This window comes from Mytilus edulis, chromosome 6 (assembly GCF_963676685.1).
Source record: "Mytilus edulis chromosome 6, xbMytEdul2.2, whole genome shotgun sequence".
Lineage (NCBI taxonomy): Eukaryota > Metazoa > Mollusca > Bivalvia > Mytilida > Mytilidae > Mytilus > Mytilus edulis.
The window spans coordinates 13,921,225-13,948,606 of NC_092349.1; the positions used below are offsets into that span (position 1 = coordinate 13,921,225).

The 27,382-nt window shown below is 31.7% G+C and overlaps 1 long non-coding RNA gene across 1 annotated transcript; it reads right to left on the reverse strand.

Moving 5' to 3' along the window:
* Nucleotides 1-4,780: 4,780 nt before the first annotated feature.
* On the reverse strand, nucleotides 4,781-7,218 carry LOC139527181 (uncharacterized). Its single transcript, XR_011665289.1, has 2 exons — nucleotides 7,138-7,218; nucleotides 4,781-6,767 (listed from the first exon to the last, which is right to left on the reverse strand). It is a non-coding gene; the product is annotated as an uncharacterized lncRNA (long non-coding RNA).
* Nucleotides 7,219-27,382: the final 20,164 nt, after the last annotated feature.

Genomic DNA, 27,382 nt, shown 5'->3' on the forward strand with positions numbered 1-27,382 from the left:
ATTCCAAGTTCTTCTGCCTTCCGGAACACCCACAATCTGCGATTATCTGTAGTGAACCATTTATTATTTAATCTAAATACACTAATGTTTGGTATATTGTTGACATTTATCGTTCCATTTATAAGATCATCTAATGTTTCACCGATATATCTATCCGAATGAATTGTTGACTTTCCAAATGTATTTGAAATAGAATCCTGACTATAATGAATATTGGAAGGCTTCAGATACAAACCCATTTCTGTTCAACATTGGGTGAAACAAACTTGTACTTTTACTTTCGATAAACGATTTCCAAAAATCTGATAACATATATCTAAATATATATGCGATAAATCAATATTCTGGGTTTTTTAAATTTATTTATATAAACTGGCAGTTCATAACAAACGTTGCAATATTCTTCTAAAACATACAAGCCTTATTTTAACGATATTATGTTTGTTTGTGTCAGTTTAAAAAGTCTTGCTTGTTTACCCGACTCACGATAATTAAGAACCGACAAATTGATAATTCGATCGATATTCTACGTGGAAAGATGGGGGACTTTTTTCTGTCTGTTTCCCTGTTTATTTATCTTTTTCAATTTACGGAACAATACTATTCATTTTTTAAGATAATAATGCGGGAATGCACATCATTCCCACAAAAAACATTCAATAATTTGTGATTCAGGATAATTACTTCCCATTACAAACTGCCATTGAAAATATTATAAGAAATTATTTGAAATTAATATCAGATGATGGTCATATTTCAATAAATCATGTCACATTTGGACATATATGCGTACATTGATTATGAAAATGTTAAGATTATCAAAAAATGGAAGGTTTATATAGTTGTTAATTTTTTAACTTTTAGAGATGGTCATTATCAGACAGCGTATTATAGTTATCGTGTCGGGCTATAGTCGTCGTCACGTAAAATTGGCACAATGTTTTTGGTTGAAAAATTTTAAACTAACAACTGCATTCATTCAAGGTGACGTTTTTCATTTAGCGGAATCGAATATCTTTCCAAAAATCAACTACTGTCCTACCTTTTATTGTGTTTGCACTGTATAATCCTGATTTTCACATAATCCAACATTATTTTGTATGGTGGAATCCGACATTGTTATTACCGGTAATGTTGCCGTGGGGTTCCTCCACGTGCTGTCTATTTTCTCGTGTCTCTCGGAGCTTTTCATCATCTTTATGCAAAAAGCGCTGGAAATTGTATCATTAATGACAATGATATTACCGGAGAGTAACGAATGTTATGTAAATCAAGGATCCTCATAGAAACCAAGATGGCGGTTTAACAATGTAAATAATCTTGAAAATGTGAAGATCAGGATTATACAGTGCAAACACAATAAAAGGTAGGACAGTAGTGGATATTTGGACTGGATTTTTCTTCATCATCTTGAGTGAACGGGGCTGATATTTAACAAAATTTTGAGAAAAATGATTGTGCCAATTTTACGTGACGGCGACTATAGTCGAAAAGTTTCCAACCTGGTTGAGCGCTCACAAACGTTTTAAACCCGCAACATCCCTTATGTGCCGATCCAAAGTCATGATCCTGTATTTCAGTGGTTGTTATTAGTTCATGTCTGTCATAGTTGTATTTCGTAAATTGTTTTGTGATACAAATAAGTGTTCTCAATTAAATTTGTTTATACTTTTAATGTATAAATTAATGTGTGTTGATATCAATATGTTACTTTTAAAATTGTAGAAAAATTTTATTTGAATTGCTGTTTCCATATTTTGTTCTTATTCATATATGATTAGTTTTCTTTTAAAATATTTCAAACAATATCCCTAATGAATATCCTCATAAAAAGAGAAAATTACCAATTTTTTTCTAATTTGTAAGACATCAAATGGTTATACAAGTGACAGGTTTAACTAGCTATAAAACCAGGTTAAACTTACCATAGTCTTCATAAAACGCCTGTACCAAGTTCTGGAATATGGCAGTTGTTTTTCTCTTGTTCCGCTGATTGATAGTGTTTGATTTTGTCAGTTTTAATGAACTTTTCTTTTTTAATTTGTCTAGGAGTAAGGTATTTTTGTTAAACGCTTTCTCAGCTGTAGATTCTGTATGAAACATGCATAAAAATATTTCACATACCATATTGTGTTCCTTGTCATAAGGAAGCAAACAGGAATTGACTTTTCATTATTCATCTGCATTAAAACATTCAAATAGTCAAGGTCCAATCTATGACATGCACTCATTTCTATATTTTTTCTCAATGAAATGCCTTTTAAGCAACATGAGCTTACTACGTCTTGAAACTTCGACTTATGCAAGACCATTGGGTTATTTCCGATGCAAATTGTTTTCATAATATAACAATTATCTACACATGTTAATCATGTGTAATATGTTAATATCAAACATACTATTGGGAATAGGATTTTTTGGTTCAGTAATACTTTTTACCCCAAAATATTAACTTATAAACAAATAAATCAACTTATTTGGGTGTAATAAAGACAAATAAATTTAGAAATATGATAATAAATAAACACTAAACACCAATCCTTCAAGGATATTCACGTGCTCTAAAAACCTTACTCCAAATATCAATTCAACCGCCGTCAATCGAAATGCCCCATCTAAATTTAGCAGTTTTTCATGTTTTTATAATTGTGTTAAAGTTGGCAATGCTGCTGCAGCCAGATTATTCAATAAAAATGCACGAAGATATCCACAAATATTTCCGTGCAATGCCAGAAATTGACAAACCTGTTTTAAATTATCTTCTGATAATACTATAAGGTCAACAGTTAACGGGAGATCTTTTTCGCTTTCCTTTTCCTGCGACGTAACATGAAAACCCAAAGCCGCATTTATCTGGTTACATTAAGAAAGCCAAAGTGTGGTATACAATATGTAGGACAAACAGGACGGGAGTTTTTTAAACGAACACAGGAACATCTATACCGCTTCCTAAGACCTAAGAAATTAAGTATAATTTATCAACATTTAGGTAAACACATCCACAATATTGAATTATTGATTTCAACCGCTCGAAACGGTCCAGAAACAACAAGGGCAGTCGCATAATCAATTTGAAGATTCCCGTTAAATCATCGAACTGTCTTGGATTAAACGACTTCAAACAGCTTATCCCCTGGGTCTAAATGACAATATACTTGGACAAGGGAACATATCTACTACTTCTTCTATTGATATCATGAATAATATTGATAAAAGAAAACAACGAAATAATAGGTCTCATGGGAAACGTATCAATCGAAATCACTGTAATAAGATCATTGAATATTGTTTTTATTGGTATTAATATTGATTTTGTTATCAGTAAATTAAAAGCTAACTAAATATTACTAGTATGTTATATACATATACACATTCATGGATCTACAATCTGTCGATACCTGTAACTTGGCATTGCACAAGGTCATGTTTTTCTCTGGCTGTTTATGACGTCTTTACACTAAATGCGTTGGATGTTGGATGTGTACGGATTGATAGTTTAGTCTTAGATGCATATTTTTTTATTAGTTGTTAGTGGCTTTGAACTAGCTGTCAGATAACTGCGAGTACTCTCAGATCTGTTCATTGTGTCTTTTTGTGTTTTTGTCCATCTGATAAGTTAAGCCTTTTTCAACTGATTTTTATAGTTCGTTCTTATGTTGTATTGTTATATCACTGTCCCAGGTTAGGGGAGGGTTGGGATCCCGCTAACATGTTAAACCCCGCCACATTATTTATGTATGTGCCTGTCCCAAGTCAGGAGCCTGTAATGCAGTGGTTGTCGTTTGTTATTGTGTTACATATTTGTTTTTCGTTCATTTTTTTCTATAAAAAAGGCCGTTAGTTTTCTCGTTTGAATTGTTTTACATTGGCTTATCGGGGCCTTTTATAGCTGACTATACGGTATGGGCTTTGCTCATTGCTGAAGGCCGTATGGTGACCTATAGTTGTTAATGTCTGTGTCATGTTGGTCTCTTGTGGACAGTTGTCTCATTGACAATCATACCACATCTTCTTTTTTATATAGAAGTATTCTAGCTGATTCTGTAAATGTTGCCAACTCCAATGATGTATTCATTAGTCCTTCCGTAAACAAGATATAATATGTAAAACCAGATGATGTAGTATTATTGCGAATGAAACAACTTTCCACCGTAGACAAAAACCGGATTGATGTTTTTCCATTTGAGGACTCAGTACACTTGTATTCAATTTCTGCAAAGTTTCACTAAAATGGTACGAAATTTTGAGAAAAAAACATACAAGGTCCCCTACAAAATGAACAGAATAATTTAAAGTTGTCCAAAATGTAGCATATATCCCACCTTTTGATAAAAATATGATAAAATTATTTATAATAGTCTCATACATTAATGTAGGATAAATTTGAGTAGACGGGTTCAATTCTATTATTCCAAACAATAAAAAAAAGAAATTTTTAGCATATATGTGCATGTTGCGATGGGGTTCTTGTACATGAAAAGAAAAATGCAAATCAATTTAAATTTAAATATCAAAAATTACAAAAGAAAGTTGAAATTAAACAAATCGTTCATAAACATCCGGAATTGAAGCCATTATTCGTAGCCATCCAAAAAGTTATATTTCCTGGATTTGTTATATAGACATATTTATATATAAATTTCCTACAGCCATAATTGTAAACCATTTTGATATTTTGAATCATATTCTAGGCCTGGTATAGTTGATAGGGGAAAATGGTTCTTTTTTGCCAGGATAATCACATTTAACCTATTCATTTCGAAATCATTAAAAATAAAGATAAATTTCTTTTAAGTAGTATACAAAAGTGCGACAAAGACAAGAAATACAATGATAAAAATCACAAGGCACAAATCAAAACCCAATTTTCTCGAACTCTTCGGTCTTCGGCATAATAATTGGATTATCGTCTTCAATAATTTTGTTATCAAGCATACGATTATCACATAGTTCGTTTCTCTTATCAATGGCGTTTGTTTTAGTTTCACTTCAGTGTTTCTGTTCTTTCCTCTTATAGTTTTCTTCCGTTTTAGTTTGTAACATAGATTTGTTTTTCTTTCAATCGATGTAGACTTTTGAACAGCAATATACTACTGTTGCCTCTATGTAAAATAAACTATTGTTCTAGGGTCAATATATAATTCAAATTCGTGAGGTTCAAGGATTGACTCAGTTGATAACATTCAGATCCACGAGCAATACCTTGTACATGCACATTTGATCCATGGCCACCAGTATATGTTGAGATCTTACTTGAATTAACCCAAAAAGTTTCATATACTGGAATTGAACACAATATTCTAAGTTCTTCGGCTGTTCGGAATATCCTGAGTCTGCGATTGTAATTAGTCAATCTAATTTTCTCCAATATGCACATCATAATCTTGTAGCTCTTCTAAATGTATTTAAACATGAAACATGGGTGTAAAATATTCCAATGGCCTCAAATACACTGTACAGTTAATGACTATTTAGAGTTAGTAATATGCTAGGAAAATACATTACAGCAATTTTAAACCCTTTTTACATCGTCTTATCAATTTGAATATTACATTAAAAAAACCTCCATTCAAAAATCTTGTCAGTCCAACTAATTAAAGATATGCAGTTCCGATTCTTGCGCTTGTATTCAAACATAAACATGGTATGACATATCTTATAAATCATTAACAGTGCGAGAATAAATCAAAATTAAACATATCGAATTTGCTGGACATTTCTTGATTTCCCTTCATGAAATAGTCTCAATTACTCGATAATTTTGTTCAATTGTGAGGTTTTTTTATTGACTAAACGAACGTCTAACGTAGACATATATAAGCCTGGTATCGTTGATGAGTTATATTGTCTCACTCGATATCGTTATGAAACCTATAAGTAGCATGAAAAATATTCCCGAAAGGTCAATAAGAAGAACAGACCGAGTGTCTGACAAGAAAAAAAATTACTATAATTCAAACAAAATGAAAAGAGCAGCAACAGCTGCAACACCAATCAAAACAAGCCACGTACTCGATTCTTTATTACTGTTATAATCAATTTGGTATTCATCAACTGAACGTGTTTTCCTTTTTTCAACTGGGTGGTCATTGTTATAAGTTGATGGTCTAGAATACGATTGTCTGGATTTTTCTAAAGAGCTTTCAAATTCAGAATAAGGACAAAATTCATTGAAAGACATAAAATAATTTGATGAACCATCGTCGTATTTATATCTTGAAATGTTTGGTTCCCGCCTAAAAGTCTTCCGGTTCGATGAAAATGATTCAGTACTGATTTGATGCGGGTTTGTATACCTTTCATCACTGAGACGACGCCATGTCTGTCCACCTGGGTTGTTTCTCCTTACGCGGACAGTTAATCCATCATTTGTTGTAGTTAATTTGATTGAATTTGTGTATTGAACTTGTGAAACAAAAATATAACTTAATATTCCAAGTTCTTCCGCTTTTCGGAACACCCACAATCTGCGATTGTCTGTAGTGTACCAGTTATTGTTGTACATAAACACACTTATTAATGGTATATAGTTTAAATTTACTGTTCCATTTATATTAAAGGTCATCCAATGGTTCGCCAATATATTTATCCGAATGAATTGTTGACTTTCCAAATGTATTTGAAATGGAATCCTGACTATAATGAATATCGGAAGGCTTCAGAAACAGAAGTTTTCCCATTTCTGTTCAATTTCATGTAATAACAACGTGTACTTGATCTTTCATACACTTCCGAATTGAATTATCCAATCTCAGAAATGTCGTGACCTATAAGAAAAAGTTTCTGGATATTTACTTGGTTATTTATTAATTTAATTAATGATGCCACTTAATGCCATTAAACTTTTTGATTTTCATAATATCGAGATAGGTTCAGTTTCATTTAACTATCATATATATGTAGCTAGCTATTATAACTATTTTAAATCCACCATTTCCTGCGCAAGAAAATGTCTGTATCAAGTCAGGAATATGACAGTTGTTATGCATTCGTTTTATGTGTTTGAAATTTTTATTTTGCCATTTGTTTACGGACTTTCCGTTTTGAATATTCCTCGGAGTTCGGTATTTTTGTTAATTTAATACTTTCTATCAAATATTGATCATATTTAAAGCAATCGTTTAACAAACATCTTACCTGATTGTTTGTTTAGCTACATCGAATGTACCGAAACAAAGTAGATACACTCTCATGTGCACTAAAGATGAGAATTCCAAGGACGCACAAATGTATAAATAGAAAAAAGTTAGTCATCATTTAACAATGCAAATGGAATACTTGAAGCTGTTTAAATTTAATGTGCATTAAGATATTTCTTCAGAAAAATAATTAACATACAGAGTCTGATAAACACAGAAGAGAATTTCCGTAGCATTGCCAAAAAAATCTATGTCGAGGCATATCATGTATTGTCTATTTGTCCTGATTATGTAACTACATTGTACGTAATTTTCATCGACTATCTGGAAGATATGTTTTTTTGTTTGCCAATTAAATCAAATAACTGTATGAGAGACAACTATTACAAATGTGTTAGAAGCTATGTATGCGTTCTCTCCTAGCACTCTTAAATGAAACTGTGATCAAGCATTTATGTTGTGTACATGAAGATATGTGAATAATGCAGGAGCTTCTACGAAAATTGGACAACACTAGTATGGGTGAAACTCACCATACAATGGTTTTTACTAAAAAAAACTTATCCACGGCTTAGTATATATCTAGGATTTTGATTGTTTAACGCACGTCGTTACAAAACCCATAGCCCCTGGGTGTTGCTAACCCATATCCCCGGACGTTGCTAACCATTATCCCGCGGAACTTCACGCAAGTTTTCCTTAGTTCCATGATTGTTCCTTGTGAAATATTGAATTCTGTAGATTGTCCATAATGTTTGTAATTAAATATTTAATTCATTAACGATTTTGTCCTATTATGCCGATCATTTACACCCATTTCATTAAATGCATCACTTGACTGCCACATTTACAAGGAATGGGACTACTGACCTAGCTTTGCAAATGACCCACGTTGAAGTCACACCATCTATGACGTAACTCTCACAACATTGAGCGCCAAATTTGACTCCATCCAGTTTCTCTATCTCCGTTTTAAAAAACGTCTTATATTTGACTACCTTTAGGGTTCTACCAAAGGTAGTACCCTACACCCCGTAAAAACTATGTAAAATTTCCAAATTTCATTAAAACTTTTTTAGATAATGAAAAAAACGTTGTTTTCACGTTACACTTTGTACCCGAATTTCCATAAAACTCGCCCGATTCGGACTAAGACCGGGGATAAATTCGTTATCTACGTTCATATCCGTAGATATGGATATTTTAACACCCTTCAGTACCCTGTACACCCTTCGGCTTCGCCTCAAGGTGTACTGGGGTACTTCAGGGTGTTAAAATAACCATATCTACGGATATGAACGTAGATAACTTATATTATCAACACACTATTTCGGCAACGTTATGAGAATTGGATCTGTTTACAATTTTCAGTTTCTGTAACATTGAGAAACACGCACAAATCGGTTAAAAAGGGCAAGACCAATACTTTATAAAAGATCTAATCAGTTTTACTTAAATGACTCAAATATTATCTTGTTTCAATCAGAACACACTTATGACGTGAGAACATAATCATTCGAGAATAACTTTTACAAGGAGCAACCAGAAGACTTCGACATAGATCTTGTCCTGATAATCATTTTTAGTTCTCGCTATTTACTTTGGATTCCGCAAAGCAAACACTATTAACACAATTGCGGGTCACAACTAATATCCAAGTGCCAGAGATTCTATACAGAGCAGACTGACAAGTTCGACCATGTCATACTTTGTAAATCGTGTGCTGCTTATATTTAGTCTTAGCTATTTACTATACAAGTAATAGTTTCCACACGAAAAAACAAAAATATAGGCAAACAACTTGTCTTTCAGGGGCTATTGTCGCAATGAGAAGTAGAACTCTAATTGTCTTTCTGTGAAAATTGGTAAAAGTAATTTAAAGGAATATTTGCTATAAGTAGTCGTCTGACAGTCTTAGTAAAAATGGACAGTAAAAAATAACATCACAAAATGTTTGTCCTGTCACAGTTTTAACGTTTTACAAAGTAAAAAATACAACATTCCATTTATATCTTATATTCCTATTTAAAACATTTATGGCCACGCTTGTTGGCAAGTGGGATTATCTGTCACATTTTATGAAATATGATAACAATAATAAATAAGTAATAATTAATCTTTATTTAGAGTGGGCATAGTATACAAACAAGGACATAACATCCAACATACAAGACATGATACAAAACATTATACCCAAAAACAAGTTCTGATGTCGTTTTGGTCCAGTTGTTTCAGCAGAGGAGATATTTATGAAAGTTAAGGGATTACGACCAGGCTAATGTGTTCCTATAAATTAAATCAATCAGAAGTAATTTGTAGTAGTTCCTCGATGTGACCAAGAAAACAAAAGTAAAAATTCTTGATATTGTACAAATTAACTTTTGTTTGATGATGAAATGCTTTAAAATGTGATAAAAAGATGAACTACTCACACCGTTAAGCCACAGGATAAGAATAAGTTTAAAATGATGATTACATCAAGATAATTTTTAGTCTAATGAATTTTGACCTCATTGAAATTTTCAACACATTTCCTATATCACAGATCTTGCATCAACATAAAATTTTATAATAACCTTTAAAATATGTACTGATTATATGTAATTTGATGCTATAAAAAATATCAGATAAGGGTCACAATATGAAGTTGTTTTGGTTGAGTAAGCCCATTATCAATATGATGAAAGTTTGACAATTTTTTTTTAATCAGATTGCATTTGTGTGTTTTCATTGTGTTGCTATAAAAAATCAAAGATTTCACCAACAAACCTGAAAAGTTCAGATCAAGCTTATCAACATTGGTTCAACATAGGTGATAGGGCTGGATCACTGTATTTGAGTAAAATAACTGTTGTATTCATTTTTATAAGAACTAAGGTGATAAGTCCTGCACAGCAAAGACTGAAACTAGTTATCAAAAGTACCAGGATTATAATTTAGTATGTCAGACATGCGTTTCCTCTACATTAGACTCATCAGTGACAATCATATCAAAATATTTATAAAGCCAAACAAGTAATGAAAAATATACACATATGGTGACTTATATGTTTTTTATGATATCTGGTACATAGTTGTCCCCATGGCAATTATACCACATCGCCTTATTCTCGTGTAATATAAACTAGAGGCTCTCAAGAGCCTGTGTCGCTCACCTGTTACTGTATTTAGGGATGTCGGCCATCTTGGTTGGCAGGCAGGGTCATTAGACACTTTTTTTTAAATAGAAACCCTAGTAATGATTGTGGCCAAGTTTGGTTAAATTTGGCCCGTAGTTTTAGAAAAGAAGATTTTTGTACAAGTTACAAATATGACGAAAAGTTGTTCAATATTGACTATAAAGGACAATAACTCCTTAAGGAGTTCTCCAACAATCTTGGTCATGTTGACTTATTTGTAGATCTTACAATTTAACCCCTTCATATTTGCTCTAAATGTTTTGGTTTTTGAGTTATAAGTCAAAAACTGCATTTTACCCTTATGTTCTATTTTTAGCCATGGTGGCCATCTTGGTTGGATGGCCGGGTCACCGGACACATTTTTTAAACTTAATACCCCAAAGATGATTGTTGCAAAGTTTGGTTAAAATTGTCCCAGTAATTTCAGAGAAGATTTTTGTAAAAGATTACTAAAATTTATGAAAAATGGTTAAAAATTGACTATAAAGGGCAATAACTCCTAAAGGGATCAACTGACCATTCCGGTCATGTAGACTTATTTGTAAATCTTACTTTGCTGAACATTATTGCTGTTTACAGTTTATCTCTATCTATAATAATATTCAAGATAATAACCAAAAACAGCAAAATTTCCTTAAAATAACCAATTCAGGGGCAGCAACCCAACAACCAGTTGTCTGATCCATCTGAAAATTTCAGGGCAGATAGATTTTGACCTGATAATCAATTTTAAATGCTTTGGTTTTTGAGTTATAAGCCAAAAACTGCATTTTACCCCTATGTTCTATTTTTAGCCATGGCGGCCATCTTGGTTTGATGGTCAGGTCATCGGACACATTTTTTAAACTAGATACCCCAAGGATGATTGTGGCCAAGTTTGGTTAAATTTGGCCCAGTAATTTCAGAGGAGAAGATTTTTGTAAAAGTTTACGGACGACGGACGTCAAGTGATGAGAAAAGCTCACTTGACCTTTCAGGTCAGGTGAGCTAAAAAGTGTGGAAACTGAACCCTCAAACTTTAATTAATTCTCATCAGAAACACAAACCAGGTGCTCCGCAGGGCGCAGCTTTATACGACCGCAGAGGTCGAACCCTGAACAGTTGGGGCAAGTATGGACAAAACATTCAAGTGTGATACAGCTCTGAATTTGGATTGTGATCAAATTTTTGACCTTACATGGGTTTTTTTTACACAAAACAAATGTCAAGATTTTACAAATCAATTAAAGATTTCTTCTTCAATCTTTTTAAATCTAAAATTAAATACTGTGAAAGTACTTTTATTCGTGGGGTACCAATTTTCGTGGTTTTCGTGGATGACTTTATCCACGAATTTAAGTGTCCAACGAAATAAAACAACCATTGTCCAAATCAAGACATGGAAAGATCCCCATCCGTAGGTTTGACTACTGATATCATCTAGAGAATATATTGAATAACACCAAATCTGAGAATACTTTAATTGCAGTCACAAAACTACAGCATGCAACATGTGCAAGAGTATACCCATATTTAATCTTTAATAACCTAAAGTGTACAACTTTTGATCTTTTAGTTCTCATAAAAAAAAATTTGATCGATAAAAGTCAGAATTCTAGTATTGATATGCTAGTATGATAAAGTGTTCATTTTATGTACTGAGTCTCGTAGTTTTCGTACATATGGGTAATAATAATTTCATGCTGGGCTTGATTTTGATAAGAATTACCTATTTAACAATCCAAGATAGTTTATAGCATTTGTTTATGTTACTGTTTTCTTAAGGTGACATGTTTATGGACTAATTAACACCTTTAATGGTCTTTAATCTGTTGATAACTTTACCATGGGTTAATTAGTGTTATCACTAGGGTCAATGTTTGCTTTGCAATTTCCTTCAATCCAGACTAGTTTTAGCCTTCCTTTCTACAATTTTTCAATTTTTTTTTAGAAAACTGAAATCCACGAATTTAAAAACCCACGAACATGTAAATATAGCTCAAACCACGAAAATTGAAACACACGAATTAAAGTACTTTCACAGTAGTTGACACAACATAGGTTTCTGACACAGAATGAATGTGTTCTAATGAACTTAAAAGGTTTTTTTTGCCTTTGAGCTATTCACTATGCTGTTGAATATTAATGCTCTCAAAAAAATGTTTGAAGAAATTTTCTTTTTATTTATGAAATCTGAAATGAGAAAAATTTAAACCCCCCCCCCCCTTTTTCACATCCCTGTTTCCCTGTTATCAAAACTGATGTCAATTCAAATTTCTAATGGAGTTTGCAACAATAACTACTCTTTTAAATACATCATAAAATATTAAAATGTAAAATAAAGTGCTTGTTATCACTGAATGGTAAAGATTGGTTGGTAGTAAAAGTGAATATACATTGTTTATTGTATAAAACAATAAAAAAAACTTCATCAGCAACATTTTATATTGGCAAATTTCCAATGAAGTTATTTACATAAAGTTATTGGCAAATAAAAATAGAAAATGACATCATAGTCATGTCTGGCAAATGTCCAACATACATTATCTAAAAACATTTTAGATAAGATAAGGAAAAGAAGATTCATCAGCAACATTTTATATTGGCAAATTTCCAATGAAGTTATTTACATAAAGTTATTGGCAAATAAAAATAGAAAATGATATCATAGTCATGTCTGGCAAATTTCCAACATATATTATCAACTACTATTCTATACAAAGAAAGATAACTCTAATTGAAAATTAATTGCTATTGCACAATATTGTGCAATTAGATATTTCTTGCTATTGTGCAATACTGTGCAATTGAAAATTTCTTGCTATTGCACAATACTTGATATGGAATCTTGATTTGGACCAACTTGAAAACTGGGCCCACAATCAAAAATCAAAGTACATATTTAGATAAAGCATATCAAATAAGCCCAAGAATTTAATTTTTGTTAAAATCAAACTTAGTTTAATTTTGGACCCTTTGGACCTTAATGTAGACCAATTTGAAAACTGGACCAAAAATTAAGAATCTACATACACAGTTAGATTTGGCATATCAAAGAACCCATTTATTCAATTTTTGATGAAATCAAACAAAGTTTAATTTTGGACCCCCATTTGGACCAACTTGAAAACTAGGCCAATAATTAATCAAAGAGCTGAAAGCCCTGAAGAAAAATGACGCCACTGTCTCTAATATTGGGATAGTTTTTATGCAAGTCTTGATTTTCACATACCGTAATTAGTTTAACAATGCAACATGTCTCGTAAGCATATAATTGATATTCGTATATGTGTGAAGTGAAGGTGACAACTGGCTGTTTTTTAAGACAAATGAATAGGTCAAGACTACCTGAATTGTACAAATAAATACCGTAGAAAGGCTTGTATATTTCTCACTGGTACATAGTCTGAATCCGGGTCCGTTCGCACCCACTCATGTTCGCCCCTTTCACTTTCACACCCTACATGTTCGCACCCAATCTTAATTGGTTTTGTGTTTAATAACTCTGTAAGCAAGTGTTTTCTTATAAGTATAATTGTTGTCATTGTCTCAAAATAAAGTGAGACAGCATTTTTTTTGTGTTGAATAAATCTTAATTACCTTAATGTAGACCAATTTGAAAACTGGACCAAAAATTAAGAATCTACATACATAGTTAGATTCTGCATATCAAATAACCCCAATTATTCAATTTTTGATGAAATCACACAAAGTTCAATTTTGGACCCTTTGGGCCCTTATTCCTAAACTGTTAGGACCAAAACTCCCAAAATCAAACCCAACCTTCCTTTTATGGTCATAAACCTTGTGTTTAAATTTCATAGATTTCTAGTTACTTATACTAAAGTTATGGTGCAAAAACCAAAAATAATGCTTATTTGGGCCCCTTTTTGGCCCCTAATTCATAAACTGTTGTGACCTTAACTCCAAAAATCAATCCCAACCTTCCTTTTGTGGTCATAAACCTTGTGTTAAAATTTCATTGATTTCTATTTACTTATACTAAAGTTATTGTGCGAAAACCAAGAATAATGCTTATTTGGGCCCTTTTTTGGCCCTTAATTCCTAAACTGTTGGAACCAAAACTCCCAAAATCAATCCCAACCTTCTTTTTGTGGTCATAAACCTTGTGTCAAAATTTCATAGATTTCTATTCACTTTAAACTAAAGTTATAGTGCGAAAACCAAGAAAATGCTTATTTGGGCCCTTTTTGGCCCCTAATTCCTATAATGTTGGGACCAAAACTCCCAAAACCAATCCCAACCTTCCTTTAGTGGTCATAAACCTTGTGTTAAAATTTCATTGATTTCTATTCACTTTTACTAAAGTTCGAGTGCGAAAACTAAAAGTATTCGGACGACGACGACGACGACGCAGACGACGACGCCAACGTGATAGCAATATACGACCAAAAAATTAAATTTTTTGCGGTCGTATAAAAATATATAGTATGACTAGCTTTGCCATCCATCTTGACTTCAAATTTGAATAGCAATTTATAGTATTTATATAGTAACTGACCAGTTCAAAACATAGTATCAAAATAAAACAGAAGAAAAAAATCTCTATGAAGCTTGTATACATGTACACAAACAATGACCTAAATATGGATAGCTGTACATGTTTAACAGATGATGGATGTGAAAAATATGTTATCTACTTGTAAACATTGGAAAAATACGATAAACATTCGTCAGACAGTACGTAAAGTTAAACTGTCATGCAATAAGGGGATAGATAGTGTAGTACATGTGTCATACTATAGAAACTATTATCATTATTTATCCTTGATGTGATAAAATTATTTTCTATTGACTTAAATAGGACATTGCACAAAATTTCTTTTGAATAACATGGTGATACAAAACAAGATTGATTTGTTGTTTTGACGAATGTGTACGGTTCCATGATTATAGTTTGTGTATTGATTTCTAGATCTTCTCTTAACTGAGCTTATGCCATTTTAATGAACTGGTATCATCACATCTTACATGTAAACCTGATCAACGATGATTAAACGTTGTCAACTTTATTTGATTCACCTCTGGAATTTTTATTCCCAAATTTGATTTACTATAGCAAGTTCTGTCGTTCTTCGGAAAACCAAAATACCTCGATTGTCCTTCGACAAAATCTTGACCCAGAATAGTAAGTGGATCCTGTCGACACCAAACTAGAACTTGGAGATGGTGAATGACTACATCTCAAAATATTTAAAAAAAAGAAACTGAAAACATTTAATGATATCATTCGAGGTTTACATGGTTACCAAACTGCAAATCTAACTCTCAAGCTGTTTGCCATCATTATGAAGATGTCGTTTTAAATAGGTTTCTTAAAACGATTTATTATCAAAATTAAAAGTATTATCGTTTCAATAGAAATAAGGCAAGGGCGCCGATTGTTGCAACACTTAGCAAAACAAGCCATGTACTCGATTCTTCTTTCTTCCTATCGTCCCTGATCTGGTCATAATCTGGACTCTTTTTCCTTTCATGATATGAATAATACTTGATAAAAGTTGATGGTCTAGAATAAGATTGTTGGGGTTTTTCGGATTTGGTTACCAATCCGGAAACAGGATGATTCACTGTCGTATAAGAACTTGGTGAACTTTTTATTGATGTATTTTTAAGGCTTGGAATGTTTCGTTCACACATATTCACTCGGTTTGAAGTATAAGTATTATTTTGTAATTGGTTTCTAACCTGTCCCATACTAAGACGACGCCATGTCTGTCCACCCGGGTTATTTCTTCTTACGCGTACATTTAATCCACCATTTGTTGTGGTTAATTTAGATGAAACTATGCACAAGTTTTGATAAACTGGAATAGAATGTAATATCCCAAGTTCTTCTGCCTTTCGGAACACCCACAATCTGCGATTGTCTGTAGTGAACCATTTATTGTTGTGTATAAACACACTTATTGTTGGTATATCCTTTACATTTATCGTTCTATTTATAAGATCATCTAGTGTCTCACCGATATATTTATTCGAATGAACTGTTGACTTACCAAATGTATTCGAAATAGAATCCTGACTATAATGAATATTGGATACATCTCAACATTGGGTGATACAAACTTGTACTTTCGCTTTCGATAAAGGATTTCCAAAAAATCAAATAACATATCTAAAATTATATGCGATAAATCAATATTCTGGGTTTTTTACTTTTATTTATAGAAACTGTTTGTTTACAAAGGATATAACAATTTGGGGAAGAGGTTTGAGAACCTTCTAATAGAGAGGAGCAGTATTGGTTGTATTCAACAATAGAAGCACAATTGATACCTGACAATAAATTGGTGATTTAAACTGTTTGTTTATTTTATCATCTTCTGAAGGGACAAAAAAAGTGCACTGCAAAATCCAAAAAAGTTTTAAATTTTTTAAAACATACAATGCATTTGAAATTTACTTACCTAGAGAATGCTTTGCCTTAAAAGAGTTCCTGATGCGCAGGTTTGTCTGTACTCGGGATACAAGTGACCAAACCGGTTGAGCGCTCAAACCCGTGTTAAACACGCAATATCCATTATGTGCCAGTCTTAAGTCACGAACCTGTTTTTCAGTGGTTGTCATTGGTTCATGTCTTTCATAGATATGTTTCGTAAATTGCTTTGTAAAAAAAAATAATTGTTCTCAATTGAATTGTTTAATACTTTTTATTTATAGATTAATGTGTGTTGATATCAATACGCTACTTAAATTGTAGAAAATGCCATCTGAGTTGCTGTTTTTATATTTTATTCTAATTCATATATGTTTAATTTTTTTTTAAATATTCATCCCTAATAATCATATCAACTCAAACAATTATCTTCATAGGTGAATCATGTCTATAGCATATTCATATCAAACATACTATTGGGAATATGAATGTTTTGTTCAGTAATACTTTTGACCTCAAAATGTTAACTTATAAACTAACAAATCAAACTAGTTGGTTATAGTTAACACCATAACAATAAGAAAAAGGGTAATAAATGAAGTCTTCAAGCTGATTCTGTAAAAGTTACCGACTACAAGGAGGTTTTCATCTTTCATTAGTCCTTCCGTAAACAAGATATGTAAAACCTCAATGATGTAGTATGATTGCCAATAAGACAAATTTCCCCCGGAGACCAAAGACAAAAAATTAAGTTGGCATTGCAGAGAAAGACACATAAAGTATTTATTAAAGATTTCCTTAGAAGAAGTAATGATTGTATATTCTAATCTTAATACTGTAGAGAAAGGGTGGGAAAACAACACTTAAATGTCTTTCTCTGCTCATCATCATCATGCTGCGTGGAATAGTCAGATTTTCCTAAACATGTATTTTGAGACTCAATCCTGAGAAGGCACTCATTATGTGAATGAAAGTGATGAGCTGCTGGAATATGTCACGTTTGCAAGGTTCGTGATATATGACAATGTCGTTAAGGTGACATAAATGAATAAATAAAAAGTATCTGAAAATTCTCAAATGTCTATTTATTAACAGACAGAAGCCATTAATATCACAGATGAAATGCTTCAAATATTTGTCAAATACATGTATCTCTCAATGAAATAGTGTGATCATGAAAGCTGTAGGTATATTCTTGGTAAAAAGGTAAGTGTGTTTGCTATTCAAAATATATAAACTGATGTAAGTTTTTTTTCCATTTTGAGGACTCAGTCCACTCAGTATGATCCATGTTTGCAAATTTTCACTGAAATAGTAAAAATAAGTTTAAAAAAAAAGAATAAACAAGCTCAAAATTTCATTTTCCCCTAAATAATGAAAAGAATAATATAAAGGTTGCCAAAATGTAGTTTATATCATACTTTTTCATCAACAAGTCAACAAATCATTTATTTATATAATAGTAACTCACGTTCATGTAGGATAAATTTGAGTAGACAGTTCCCATTCAATTATTCCAAACAATATAAAAGAAATTTATAATATATAATTATGTGTATGCGGCGATGGGTTCTTGCACATGAAAAAAATACAAATCAATTGCATTACTATATAAAAATTACAAAATTTAGTTGAAATTAAACAAACTGTTGATTAACATCGGGAATTGAAGCAATGATTCGTTTCCATCTGACAATGTTGTACTTCTTTCAGTTCCCCCATTTCATCGGATTGTAGATTTTGTAGACGAAACGCGCGTCTGGCGTATATATAAAATCCTGGTATCTATGATGGGTTTATTTACAACCAATGGGTCGATGCCACTGCTGGTGGAGATGTATTTCCCCGAGGGTATCACAAGCCCAGTAGTCAGCACTGTTTGTGCTGACATGAATTATCATTGATATTGTTATATTTATAAATTAACTGTTTACAAAATTTTTGAATTTTTTGAAAGACTAAGGCTTTTCTACCTCAGGCATAGGTTATCTTAGCTGTATTTGGCAACACTTTTAGGAATTTTGGATCTCAATGCTCTTCAACTTCGTACTTTATTTGGCTTTTTTTTTTTTTTTTTTTTTAACTTTTTTGGATTCGAGCGTCACTGATGAGTCTTTTGTAGACGAAACGCGCGTCTGGCGTATATATAAAATTTAGTCCTGGTATCTATGATGAGTTTCTTTACAACCACTGGGTCAATGCCACTGTTGGTTGAGATTTATTTCCCCGAGGGTATCACAAGCCCAGTAGTCAGCACTTTTTGTGCTGACATGAATTATCATGGATATTGTTATATTAATAAATTAACTGTTTACAAAATTTTGAATTTTTTAGATTTCTAAGGCGTTTCTACCACAGGCATAGATTACCTTAGCTGTATTTGGCAACACTTTTAGGAATTTTGGATCTCAATGCTCTTCAACTTCGTACTTTATTTGACTTTTTTGTTTACTTTTTTTAATTCGAGCGTCACTGATGAGTCTTTTGTAGACGAAACGCGCGTCTGGCGTATATATAAACTTTAGTCCTGGTATCTATGAGAAGTCTATCAGGACATATATCATATGGCCATATTTGTGAACCATTTTAATATTTCAAATGGTATTATAAGCCTGGTATAATTGGTTAGTTTTTACCTTTGGAAAAATAAAAAGATTCTGCCATGTCCCTTGTCAAATCATATTTAACCTTTTAATGTCGAAATAATAATTAAAAAAGTAATTATGTTTGTGTATAAAGTGCAAAAAGTATAATGAGTATAAGGATAAACTTTCCGAACAATGCACAGTTCAAACACGCATTTCTCTTTCTCCTCGGTCCTAGGCATATTCCTTTGATTTTTGTATTGAATGATTCATCGATCGATCCAGAATTTGATTGATAGGATTTTCGACAAAGGAATAATCCGGTAGTGTAGAAAAAAGTTGTTTAATTGAGTAGAATACTGAAACATCAAGAATGACTTGTTTTTACAGACTCATTTTAATTCAAATTCGTGATGTTCAAGGATTGATTTAGTTTATTAGTTTATGCCTAACATATCCACCAACATTACCTCGTACACGCACACTTGATCCCCCATTGCATGGTGCGAACTTTCTTGACTCAACCCCCCCCAAAAAAAAAATAAACAAACAACTCCTATATTGGAGTTCAACTAAATATTCCAAGTTATTTCGCTGTGCACTTGTCATTCAACCAAAACACGCTGATTCTTTTGTAAGATACTTGTAACTGTGACTGATGCATGTATAAGTTCAACCAATGTGTCTCCAATATCAAATATACATGTAACAGTGTGTCATAGCTTTTCCAAGTGTATTCGAAATTGAATCATGGGGGGGTCAAATATTTCAGATGGCCTCAAGGTTTTTTTCGGAAATCAGTTATACCCGGATTGTCTTATCAATTTGAATATTACGTTACAAAATGTATTCATTTTGTCTTTATTTTAAAATATAATCAGTCCTATTAATTAAAATCAAATATGCAGTTCAAATCCTTGGGATAGTACTTAAACATTGTCTGATATTACATGACATATACTATAAATCATAAATAGGCATGCATGAATTGAACTAATCATATCGAATTTGCTGGACATTTCTAAATTTGCCTTCATGAAAAAAAATCTTACTTCCTCAATAATTTTGATTCAAATATGACTTTTTGTCTTAAAGCACGTGCCTGGCGTAGAAATCTGCAAGCCTGATATATTTGATGAGTTATATTTTCTCACTCGATATGGTTTTGAAACCTAAAAGTAGCAAAAAATATTCCCAAAACGTTAATAATAAGAACATACCGAGTGTTTGACAACAAAAAAAGACTACTATAATTCAAACAAGATGAAAAGAGCAGCAACAGCTGCAACACCAATAACATGAATAAAAACAAGCCACATCCTCGATTCTTCATTGCTGTTATAATGAATTTGGTATTCATCAACTGAACATGTTTTCCTTTTTTCAACTGGGTGGTCATTGTTATAAGTTGATGGTCTAGAATACGATTGTCTGGATTTTTCTAAAGAGCTTTCAAATTCTGAATAAGGACAAAATTCATTGAAAGACATAACACAATTTGATGAATCATCGTCATATTTATATCTTAAAACGTTTGGTTCCCGCCTATAACATGTATAAGTCGTCAGGTTCGATGAAAATGATTCAGTACTGATTTGATACGGGTTTGTATACCTTTCACCACTGAGACGACGCCATGTCTGTCCACCTGGGTCATTTCTCCTTACGCGGACAGTTAATCCATCATTTGTTGTAGTTAATTTGATTGAATTGGTGTATTGAACTTGTGAAGCAAAAACATAACTTAATATTCCAAGTTCTTCCGCTTTTCGGAACACCCACAATCTGCGATTGTCTGTAGTGAACCATTTATTGTTGTACATAAACACACTTATTGTTGGTATATAGTTTAAATTAACTGTTCCATTTATAAGGTCATCCAATGTTTCGCCGATATATTTATCCGAATGAATTGTTGACTTTCCAAATGTATTTGAAATGGAATCCTGACTATAATGAATATCGGAAGGCTTCAGAAACAAAAGTTTTCCCATTTCTGTTCAATTTCATGTAATAACAACATGTACTTGATCTTTCATACACTTCCGAATTGAATTATCCAATCTCAGAAATGTCGTGACCTATAAGAAAAAGTTTCTGGATATTTACTTGGTTATTTATAAATTTATCAAATGATGCCACTTAATGCCATTAAACTTTTTGATTTTCATAATATCGAAATAGGTTCAGTTTCATTTAACTATCATATATCTGTAGCTAGCTATTATAACTATTTTAAATCCACCATTTCCTGAAATGTCTGTATCAAGTCAGGAATATGACAGTTGTAATGCATTCGTTTTATGTGTTTGAAATTTTGATTTTTCCTTTTGTTTACGGACTTTCCGTTTTGAATATTCCTCGGAGTTCGGTATTTTTGTTAATTTAATACTTTCTATCAAATATTGATCATATTTAAAGCAATCGTTTAACAAACATCTTACCTGATTGTTGTTTAGCTACATCGAATGTACCGAAACAAAGTAGATACACTCTCATGTGCACTAAAGATGAGAATTTCAAGTACGCACAAATGTATAAATAGAAAAAAGTTATTCATCATTTAACATGTTTAACAATGCGAATGGAATGCTTGAAGCTGTTTAAATTTAATGTGCATTCAGATATTTCTTCAGAAAAACAATTAACATACAGAGTCTGATAAACACAGAAGAGAATTTCCGTATCAGTGCCAAAAAAATGTATGTCTATTTGTCCTGATTATATAACTCATTGAACGTAATTTTCATCGACTATCTGGAAGATATGGTTTTTTGTTTGCCAATTAAATCAAATAACTGTATGGGATACAACTATTACAAATGTGTTAGAAGCTATTAAAAAATTATGCGTTCTCTCCTAGCACTCTTCGATGAAACTGTGATCAAGCATTTATGTTATGTACATGAAGATATGTGAATAATGCAGGAGCTTCTACGAAAATTGGACAACACTAGTATGGGTGAAACTCACCATACAATGGTTTCGACTAAAAAAAACTTATCAACACACTATTTCGTTATGAGAATTGGATGTGTTTACAATTTTTAGTTTCTGTTAAAAAGGGCAAGGGCAATACTTTATAAAAGATCTAATCAGTTTTACTTAAAAGACTCAAATATTATCTTGTTTCAATCAGAACACACTTATGACGTGAGAACAAAATCATTCGAGAGTAACTTTTACAAGGAACAACCAGAAGACTTAGACATAGATCTTGTCCTGATAATCATTTTTTGTTCTCACTATTTACTAAGCAATCACTATTAACACAATTGCGGGTCACAACTAATATCCAAGTGCCAGAGCTTCTATACAGAGCAGACTGACGCGTTCGACCATGTCATACTTTGTAAATCGTGTGCTGCTAATACATTTTTGTATTTAGTCTTAGCTATTTACTATACAAGTAATAGTTTCCACCCAAAAAAAATAATATAGGCAAACAAATTGTCTTTCATGGGCTATTGTCGCAATGAGAAGTAGACCTTTAATTGTCTTTCTGTGAAAATTGGTGTAAGTCATTTAAAGGAATAATTCCTATAAAGAGTCGTCTGACAGTCTTAGTTAAAATGGACAGTAAAAAATAAAATCACAAAATGTTTGTCCTGTCACAGTTTTAACGTTTTACAAAGTAAATACAATACTCCATTTATATATTACATTCCTATTTAAAACATTTATGGCCACGCTTGTTGGCAGGTGGGATTATCTGTCACATTTTATAAAATATGATAATAATAGTAAATAAGTAATACATAATCTTTATTTCGAGTCGACATAGTATACAAACAAGGACATAACATTCAACATACAAGACATGATACAAAACATTATACCCCAAGAACAAGTTCTGATGTCGTTTTGGTCCAGTTGTTTCAGCAGAGGAGGAGATATTTATGAAAGTTAAGGGATTACGACCAGGCTAATGTGTTCCTATAAATTAAATCAATCAGAAGTAACTTTTAGTAGTTCCTCAATGTGACCAAGAAAACAGAAGTAAAAATTCTTGATATTGTACAAATTAACTTTTGTTTGATGATGAAATGCTTTAAAATGTGATATAAAGATGACCTTCTCACACCGTTAAGCCACAGGATAAGAATAAGTTTAAAATGATGATTACATCAAGATAATTTTTCGTCTAATGAATTTTGACCTCATTGAAATTTTCAACACATTTCCTATATCACAGATCTTGCATCAACATAAAATTTTATCATAACCTTTGAAATATGTACTGATTATATGTAGTTTGATGCTATAAAAATTATCAGATGAGGGTCACAATATGAACTTTTTGGTTGAGTAAGCCCATTATCAATATGATGAAAATTTGACAATTTTTTTTTATTCAGATTGCATTTGTGTGTTTTCATGGTATAGCTATTTATAAACAATCATAGATTTTCGCAACAAACCAGATGAGTTCAGATCAAGCTTATCAACATTCATTCAACATAGATGATAGGGCTGGATCACCGTATTTGAGTAAAATAACTGTGATATACATTTTTTTAAGAACTGAGGCAAAGACTGAAAAATATACACATATGGTGACTTATAGTTTTTTTATATCCTAGTCCTATGATATCTGGTGCATAGTTGTCTCCGTGGCAATCATACTACATCTCCTTATTGTCGTGTAATATAAAATAAAGGGCTGCGCTTTAGCGCATGATACACCCGTTGCTCTTTTAACTTGTCTTTTATGCTTTAAATGAATTTATATGATCAACTAGAAATATATATACAAATCAAAAGGGATGTTACATTAATATATTCACCAAAGTTTCATAAAATCCCCCTTTTATAAGTATAAAAATTCATTACTTAAGAAAACGTAAAATCTAAAATTTATAAAAATGGAAAGGGAGCTTATGTCAATAGATATAAACAATTTATCAAAGTTGCATAAAATTTTGTGAAAGAGTTAGTTATTGTCCCAAAATTGGAACCCCCCCCCTTTTTTTAAGCATAAAAATTCATAACACGGAAATGTAAAATCTGAAATTTATAAAAATTGAAAGGGAGCTTACATCAATAGATATAAACAATTCACCAGAGTTTCATGGACATTGGTGAAAGCCTTTTTGAGTTATCGTCCGAAGTGTTGAAAATCCCCCTTTTTTTAATGAATAAAGCCCCATAAATCCAAAACTTAAAATCTCAAATTTATAAAAATTGAAAGGGAGCTTACATCAATAGATATAAACAATTCACCAAAGTTTCATGGACATTGGTGAAAGCCTTTTTGAGTTATTGTCCAAAGTGTTGAAAATCCCCCTTTTTTTATGAATAAAGCCCCATAAATCCAAAACTTAAAATCTCAAATTTACAAAAATTGAAAGGGAGCTTACATCAATAGATATAAACAATGCACCAAAGTTTCATGGACATTGGTGAAAGCCTTTTTGAGTTATTGTCCAAAGTGTTGAAAATCCCCCCTTTTTTATGAATAAAGCCCCATAAATCCAAAACTTAAAATCTGAAATTAAAAAAAAACGAAAGTGAGCTTACGTCAATAGATATAAACAATTCACTTAAGTTTCATGGAAATTGGTGAAAGTGTTTTTGAGTTATTGTCCGAAGTGTGGACGGACGGACAGACGGACGGACAACGGTATACCATAATACGTCCCGTCTAAAAGAAGACGGGCGTATAAAAAAGTGTGGAAACTGAACACTCAAACTTTAATTAGTTCTCATCAGAAACACAAAAAATATATAGTTTGACCAGCTTTGACATCCATGTTTGAATAGCAATTTATAGTATTTATATAGTAACTGACCAGTTCAAAACATAGTATCAAAATAAAACAAAAGAAAAAAATCTCTATGAAGCTTGTTCATACTTTATTGAAAACAATAAAATCACACAATATTTTGATCAAACATATCAATATAAGGGAGATAATCATAATTTTCTCTGTGGCGAGAGCAAATTCATCATATTAATTCAGTGTCATTTTACTTTTGACCCGAGGCTCAATTTTGATTTGTCTGCTTGGTTACTGTCCTTTATATTGTGACTAATACAGACACAAAGTCATTGATATGGAAACATGTCAACCAAAATGTCATTGCCTCTGAAAATGACATTGCCACTGTATATGTATAGGTTTAATTTTTTATCACAAAATTAAAATGGTTGAACACTTTCTTTTACCTCATTTTCTTATACTAATCATCTTTACACTGTTTACATATAAAATTGACATTTTTTAGTACAAAGATATGAATATAGACAACATTTTACAACAAATCCATTCCGTTCATTTTGTTTTATAATTATCGAATAAATATTATATGATTTGTCTATTAATCCTGAAATTTATACAATACAATATGCAATTAATCCTGAACTTAATACAAAATCCTATCTCCAATTAATCAATATCATGATCAGTTAATAACTTGAATAAAGTACTTATATAATAATTAATTAAAACTGGCAAATAATTCAATGTTATGATAACTGGCAAACAATACAATGTATCACTAAAACCTATTTACAACTATTAAAGAACTGTCTTTATAATAAAACAAGGGTTCGACAGAAGTAATAAATTTCATGAACCAACATGCACAACATATAAATTGCTTAACTCTTTAGCACCTGGAGGCCAATAAAAATACCCCATTTCCCACAAAATTATATTTAAAAGTCCTTTTCCTTTAATAAATTATTTATGAAATATCTTATTTAGAATCTAGCATTGAAGAATTTAATTCACAACCAGAAAACCAGATGTGCACCAAATCTAATATGGATAAGGGCTTTTGATTACCCATCCACAATAGGCAGCACATGCATGTACACTCCATAGGGTTGGCACCCTAGACAAGCAAAATATTTTGTCCATCCTTTGACCCCTACAACCATATATGGACATGGTAAAGTGGAGAAATAATTACACTTTAAGATATACTATTACCTTAAGGTATTAATTTTACGGATTTATCTAATTCTGTGAAATAATTCTCCTTAGGTTAATGTGTTTTTATATATTTTGCTTGACCTCAATTTTACAACCTAACCATTATTGTGCAATTGTAACATAGTATTTATTATGAATCCCCCTCCGCTGATCCCTTTTATTTCTTGTTAAAAACGACATAATAAAAATATTGTTAAAGAAATATTATAAAACAAGTTTTTAAATCCAAGATAAAGGTTTTATATCTTATGAATGTTTAAAGGGTTTTAATAAAAATTCAAACTGAACTTATAATATGTGAGAAAAACACTCAACTCTGGTATGTGTTGGAGGAAATTTAACAGATTAAAACAAAGGCCCTTTTATTGCTAGACTCTTAATGTTCAGCAATATCATTAATTTGAATATATATTTATCATTTAGATTAATGGTCACAAATAAATGTTATACAATCTAAATTATAATGTGTAAATTCATTGTTTATATAATAGTATGTCATTGGTTGGATACCAATTGTTTAACAGTTCAAAATGTTTTTAAATTAAAAGCCAAATTGTCCTATGAATATAAGTTATAATTATAATTTATGTGTATATCTTCCTATCCTAACCTTACTGTTAACCAAATAACTATAAATTCGGAAATTATTGTTTGTACTATTAGGGCTATTCCAGATTAAAATGTATGGGGGGTTGGAAGGCACATTATATTAATAATACATGGGTGATGGGTATCAGAGCAACTTTTCACACTATAATGCACTATAATTCTGAATTACAACTGTCTGGGTGGTCGGTGCTGACAAAAAACTGCCTCCCCCCTCCTCCATACATTTTTTTCTGAAATAGCCCTTAATAACTTTTTTTTTCAAAACAAAAAAATGTGAGCTTCGGGAGAATCTTAATGTAACTATCTGTATCAGAGATAATTACATGAGTTCTTAATATTAAAATATGCATCCAGTCCCATTATTATAGTTAATAAAATCCTTGATTAATTATTTCTGTATCTAAAATATCTGAATTCCTTTAAAACATAACAGCTTTCCTTTGATCTTTGAATACAAGTTAAATATAAATCTTCTTTTACCTAGAATTAAAACTTTGAAATGAAAGTCCAATAGTTATAATCAAACCCACCCCACCACATCATAATTCAT